Source organism: Rhipicephalus microplus, unplaced genomic scaffold (genome assembly GCF_043290135.1).
Source record: "Rhipicephalus microplus isolate Deutch F79 unplaced genomic scaffold, USDA_Rmic scaffold_15, whole genome shotgun sequence".
Lineage (NCBI taxonomy): Eukaryota > Metazoa > Arthropoda > Arachnida > Ixodida > Ixodidae > Rhipicephalus > Rhipicephalus microplus.
The window spans coordinates 22,148,158-22,155,162 of NW_027464588.1; positions in this window are offsets into that span (position 1 = coordinate 22,148,158).

Below are 7,005 nucleotides of genomic sequence, written 5' to 3' on the forward strand. Positions count from 1 at the left end.
CGTTTGGCAGAGGCGATGTCCAGGCATCGAAAATGACATGCAACGCCTATACTTAAAAGCGGAATCCGGACAGTGTTCATTTCTTCATGTCAAGTGCGAGCCACCTTATCTGCGGAATCAATGCGACATATTCCGCGCTGCCAGATATAATCACAAAACTCCCGATGTCACCACAATTGAACATTTACTCTTTCATATTGTCACGGGGTCGTGACGTGGCCGAAGAAAGGAGACTTCGTGTCGGGATTTAACTGTTTATTTGGGCGAACCTGTGCACGGTAAACGGAAAGTCCAATTACAGCAGCAGTCTTGCACAGATAGCAGTCTCGGACTGATGGCGGCGAACGAAGCGTCGGCCTTCGATCAACAACTGACAAGCGGCGAAGCGCGTCGGCATTTATACTCTTGCCGTCGAATGTTCTAGCGTTATCGCTGGCGGTGGCGTAGGTACCAGAACAATCTGTACCATTCGCGCAGTGGGCGTGATCTTATCGAAAGGATCTACTACAGTCCGGATCCTTCTCGAAAACTGCAGGCGCGGTTTGCGCTGAGAATCGTGTGGTGTTTTGGGACAATAACAAAAACTTGGGAAATAGAACGTGGCATTGCCACCCTCTGAAAAAAGGCATCGTCTCGATGCTTTAACTAAAAATGAAGGTACAATAATAATGCAAGAAAGTGCAATGAATAAATTACGATACAACAATAATACAAAAAAACACTGGTTCAGTTTGTTAACGCGCATGAAACGGCTTGAGGCGCGCGACATGGACGACTTCAGGTCGCGATCGGCGTCGTTGAGAGTTCGTGATGCCGTCAGGGACAACCTCGTAATCAAGTGGGCCGAGACGTCGAACTACCCTGTACGGTCCGAAGTACCGTCGCACAAGCTTTTCACTTAGTCCACGTCGGCGTATCGGCGTCCACACCCAAACACGTTCACCGGGCTGGTATTCCACGAAGCGTCGTAGAAGGTTGTAACGGTGGCTGTCGGTCGTCTGTTGATTCTTGATACGGAGACGCGCAAGTTGTCGGGCTTCTTCGGCGCGTTGAAGGTACTCGCTCACATCGAGGTTTTCTTCGTCGGTGACGTTGGGTAACATGGCATCGAGCGTCGTTGCCGGGCTCCTTCCGTAGACCAATTTGTATTGAGATATCTGCGTCGTCTCCTGCACCGCCGTGTTGTATGCGAAGGTCACATACGGAAGAATGGCGTCCCACGTCTTGTGTTCGACATCGACGTACATTGACAGCATGTCGGCGATCGTCTTGTTAAGCCGCTCGGTGAGGCCGTTGGTCTGTGGGTGGTACGCTGTCGTCCGGCGGTGGTTTGTTTGGCTGTATGCCAAGATCGCTTGAGTTAAGTCGGCAGTGAATGCCGTTCCTCTGTCGGTGATAAGGACCTCCGGGGCGCCGTGACGTAGGACGATATTTTCGACGAAGAACTTAGCTACCTCGGATGCACTGCCTTTTGGCAGGGCTTTTGTCTCGGCGTAGCGGGTGAGGTAGTCGGTAGCTACCACGATCCACTTGTTTCCGAAAGCCGACATCAGGAACGGCCTCAGTAGGTCCATACCAATCTGCTGGAAAGGTCGGCAAGTTGGATCAATTGGCTGCAGAAGTCCCGCTGGTCTTGTCGGCGGTGTCTTGCGTCGCTGACAGTCCCGGCATGTCCTCACATAACGAGTGACGTCGGTGGTAAGACGTGGCCAGTAGTACCTTTCTTGTATCCTCGCGAGCGTGTGAGAAACACCGAGGTGCCCTGCCGTCGGATCGTCGTGCAGGGCCTGCAGGAGTTCTGGTCGCAGAGTTGAAGGCACCACAAGGAGGTACTTAGCTCGAAGCGGTGAAAAGTTTTTCTTTTGTAGAAGACCGTTTCGTAGAAAGAACGACGCAAGTGCGCGCTTGAATACCTTCATGACTTCGGCAGTCCTGCCTTCGAGGTATTCTATGAGGGCCTTAAGTTCCGGGTCAGCCCGCTGTCGTTCAGCAAAGTCGTCGGTAGTTATCGTTCCCAAGAAGTAGTCGTCATCCGGGTCGTCGGGTAGCGGTTGGTCGACAGGCGCACGAGAGAGACAGTCGGCGTCGGAGTGTTTTTTGCCGGACTTGTAAATGACAGTAATGTCATATTCTTGAAGTCTCAGGCTCCATCGTGCGAGGCGACCTGAAGGGTCCTTCAAGGTGGCTAGCCAGCACAATGCGTGGTGATCGCTCACAACTTTGAAGGGCCTGCCGTAGAGGTAGGGGCGAAATTTCGACGTAGCCCAGATGATGGCGAGGCACTCCTTTTCTCTTGTTGAATAATTTTCTTCTGCTTTGGATAGCGATCGGCTGGCGTAACTAATAACCCTTTCAAGTACGTCAGCCCTCTGCTCAAGAACGGCGCCAAGACCTACGCTGCTTGCGTCAGTATGTGTTTCTGTCTCGGCGAATTCGTTGAAATGGGCAAGTAACGGAGGCGTCTGGAGGCGATGTTTAAGCTCCTGGAAAGCGTGTTCCTGCGGCGCTTCCCACTTAAACTCCACGTCGGCCTTGGTAAGGTTAGTGAGAGGATAGGCAATGAGGGCGAAGTTTTTCATGAACCGCCTATAATAAGCACACAGGCCCAGAAAACGGCGCGCGGCTTTCTTGTCAGTGGGCGGCGGGAAGTCGGCGAAGGCGGCTGTTTTCCGTGGATCAGGACGAACTCCAGACTTGCTGATAACGTGCCCCAGAAACAAGAGCTCCTCATACGCAAATCTGCACTTTTCTGGCTTCAGTGTGAGTCCGGAAGTCTTGATGGCTTGAAGTACAGCTTCAAGGCACCGAAGATGCTCGTCGAAACTCGAGGAAAACACGACGACGTCGTCCAAGTACCCAAGGCAAGTCTGCCACTTCAATCCTGCCAGTACTGTATCCATAACGCGTTAAAAAGTTGCAGGCGCTGAGCAAAGGCCGAAGGGCATCACCTTAAACTCGAAGAGGCCGTCCGGTGTTATAAACGCCGTCTTCTCTCGGTCTCTTTCGTCGACTTCTATTTGCCAATAGCCAGTCTTGAGGTCCATTGACGAAAAGTACTTGGCGTTATGGAGCCGATCAAGTGCGTCGTCTATTCGTGGAAGAGGATACACGTCCTTTCTTGTAATTTTGTTCAGGCGGCGATAATCGACGCAGAAACGTAGGGTCCCATCTTATTTCTTCACTAACACCACGGGGGATGCCCATGGACTCTTGGACGGCTGGATAATGTCATCCCGCAGCATTTCATCAACTTGTCTCTTCATGGCCTCACGTTCTCGCGTCGAAACCCTGTACGGACTCTGACGGAGTGGTCTGGCATTTTCTTCAGTTATGATGCGAATCTTCGTGATTGGGGTCTGCCGAATTTTCGATGACGACGAAAAGCAATCTTCGTATTGCAGGAGCAGGGCCTTGAGCTGTTCTTGCTTATCGTTCGCAATTCTGGGATTGACGTCGAAAGCTATGGGAGGGGATTGGTTCCTCTGAGCAGGTTCCGCAGAATCGGCGAGGGCGAAAGCACTGGTGTCTTCGACAATTTCTTCGATGTGTGCGATCGTTGTTCCTTTGTTGACATGTTTGTACTCATTGCTGAAATTCGTGAGCATAACCGTTGCTTTGCCTCCCCGCAGCTCTGCAATTCCTCTTGCGACGCAAATATTTCGGGTGACCAACAAATGCTGACTGCCTTCAACGACGCCTTCCAAGTCAGGTGATTCAGGAGCGCCGACTGAAATAATCACGCTTGAGCGAGGCGGAATGGTGACTTGTTCTTCCCGCACATTCAAGGCATGGTGTCCTGACGGCGTGCGCGGCGGTAGTGCTTCTTCTGTGGATAACGTTATCGACTTTGTTTTTAGGTTGATGACAGCACCATGGAGGCATAAGAAGTCCATGCCAAGGATGGCATCTCTCGAGCAACGCTGTAGGACTACGGAGTCTGTAGGATAAATACGGCCGTTAATGGTGACTCTCGCTGTGCAGATTCCTGCAGGCGTTACGAGATGACCTCCGGCTGTGCGGATTTCAGGGCATTTCCAAGGTGTCCTAACTTTCTTTAACTTCGTGGCGAACGACCCACTGATGACAGAATAGTCGGCTCCAGTGTCGACGAGAGCGGTCACACTGTGGCCGTCTATAAGAACGTCGAGGTTGCTAGTTCGCCGTCTCGCATTACAGTTAGGGCGTGGCGTCGGGTCACGGCTGCGTCGGCTTGATCCGCTGCTTCCATGTTGCGTCGTCAGGCCACCTCCGGTAAATGAGCTTTCGCCGTCAGGGCTTTGCCTGGTTGGCGTTGTGTTCGGAAAGCTCCGTCGCGGCGTCGTCGTCGGCGGAGGATCTTCGGTAGTTCGTCGCACAGCAACCGCACCTCCACCGGTTGCTGCCCTTAGTTTCCCGGATACGGGCTAGGAGACCGGCCCCGCGTTGGGCCGGAATACTGCCGGGCGTGCGGTGACATGCGGCGGCTGGGCGACGGCGAACGGGAAAGACTTCGGGGTGTCCATTGAGTTCCTGTCAGGTAGTCGGCGATGTCAGGTGGCCGTTCCCCTGGCTTCGGACGTGGTGCATCGACGGCGAAGCCACGCAGCCCCATCCGTCGGTACTGGCAACGGCGATAAGTGTGCCCGGCCTCGCCGCAGTGGTAGCACAGTGGGCGGTGGTCAGGGGTGCGCCAAACGTCCGTTTTCCTCTGTGCACTGCACTGGCCCGCTGGGGAACGGTAGGACGTCGGTGGCGGTGGTGGCGGCGGTAATGTCTGGCGACGGAAGTGCAACGGGGCGGCGTTTTTGCGTGGACGGGGAGGAGCATTGTGGCGCACTGCAGCGGCGTAGCTCATAGTTTCTGGCTCGGGCAGCGGTGTTTGGGGAATTCGAAGTGATTGCCGAACTTCTTCTCGCACAATGTCGGCGATCGAATCCACTTGAGGGTGCGCCGAAAGCAACAGTTTGCGCAGCTCTTCCCGCACGATCGCTCGGATCGTTTCACGCAGGTTTTCGGAGTCACTGGTTTGAGCAGTAGCGCATTCTGGAGTCAGGCGACGATTATACTGTCAGGTGCGCATGTCAAGGGTTTTTTCGATGGTGGTCACCTCGGATACAAATTCTTGGACGGTGTTCGGTGGATTCCTCATTAGTCCCGCGAAGAGCTCCTGTTTGACCCCTCGCATGAGGAAACGAACTTTCTTCTCCTCAGGCATGTCTGGGTCAGCATGACGAAATAGGCGGGTCATCTCCTCTGTGAAAATTCCAACCTTCTCATTTGGTAGCTGAACCCTGGTCTCTAGTTGAGCAGCGGCCCTTTCTTTGCGAACGTTTGCAGAAATGCGCCGCAGATGACATCCCACGTTCGGAGCGTCGACTCCCGATTCTCTAGCCATGTCCTTGCGGTGTGTTCCAGGTAGAAGTACACATGACGGAGCTTTTCTTCGTTGTCCCAGTGGTTGAGGGCGGCCACACGGTCGTATGTTTCTAGCCAGGTGTCCGGTTCTTCAAACGATGACCCATGAAACGTTGGGGGTTCCCTGGGTTGATGAATGACGATCGCGGGCTGGGACGCTTCGGTTGTCATAGTCGCTGTAGTAGAGGTCATGGCCTTGGCTTTTCACGCCTTGTCTTGTAGAAGCCCGTATTCCGGTGGGAGACCTTGCTGTCGGCGGCTTGTTCGCTGCTCTGGGTTGGCGTCGGTGTCTTCTCCGCCACGTGGGCTGGGTACACGGCTTGACGGGGGCGTCCGGTACATGAACGAAGCAGCACCTCCACCAGATGTCACGGGGTCGTGACGTGGCCGAAGACAGGAGACTTCGTGTCGGGATTTAACTGTTTATTTGGGCGAACCTGTGCCCGGTAAACGGAAAGTCCAATTACAGCAGCAGTCTTGCACAGATAGCAGTCTCGGACTGATACAAAGAGAAGTTTATTAACTTCAAACTCAAAAAAACTCTTTACATCATTTATTCATACAGTGCTCGTTTAGACACCCCTCTTGTGCACTATGGGGCATACAAACTCCATTATCCATAGAGGAAACTAGCGGCACATACACAGATCTATACATATATATATATATATATATATATACATACATATATATACATACACATATGCATACACATATATATATACACTACGCATACATTCGTAAAAAAACCACAAATATATATATTTACAATCACATATACATATATTTACAACAGATCGTGAACATGGGTAGGCATATTTACAATACTTCGACTGGTGCTATACATACACTTGTAACACAATGTTTTGGGGAGAAGGGGTTAGTAGGGGATTATGGGGGTACGGAGTTTTGCACCTCTGACGAAAAAAAACTTTGTGTGCCAGCGGCGAAGGAACTGGTCCTCCCCGCCAGCTTCCAGTTGCTTGGCCAAGTACTGCACTATTTTCTGCCTGATCATGGCTCACTAAGAACACCTCACACTGAGGTGTTCTTTACCTCAGCAAGGCACCGGCGTTTCCAAATCACAAAGAGTGTGATGGAAATCACCAGCCTTGCGAAGCAGCCCCTATTCCTTTCGAGGGCCGGAGGAGGGCAGATGCTGAAGCACCTCGCAACCAGGCGCCATACCGGCTTGGCCGCCCCGCATTCCAACAACGCGTGGGAGATCGTTTCCTCAGCGCGGCAATTAGAACACTGGCTATTCGGCGTGATTCCGAAACGGTGCAGGCGATGTCTCGTGGGCAAAACTTGCCACTTGCGCTTCCACTCGAAGTCATGTACTTGGCGCGGTCGGTACCTATTGATTTTTTGTTTGCATAGTCATAGGCTTTTGATGTGCTCCTTTTCTTCTTCGGACAACTGGTTTTCTGTTATCGTTTCGACAATTCGGGCGGGTGGGTCCTTGTCAATGTCGCAGTTCGGGGCTTCTTTTTCTATGATCTTTGTCGTAGTTGCCGCCATCCTGTAAAAGTGTGAGGGCGCTTCCGCGCGCGGGCCAGTGTGTTTGTGGTTTTCCAGATAGTGCGTGATGGTGCTTGTCCAGTAGTTGAC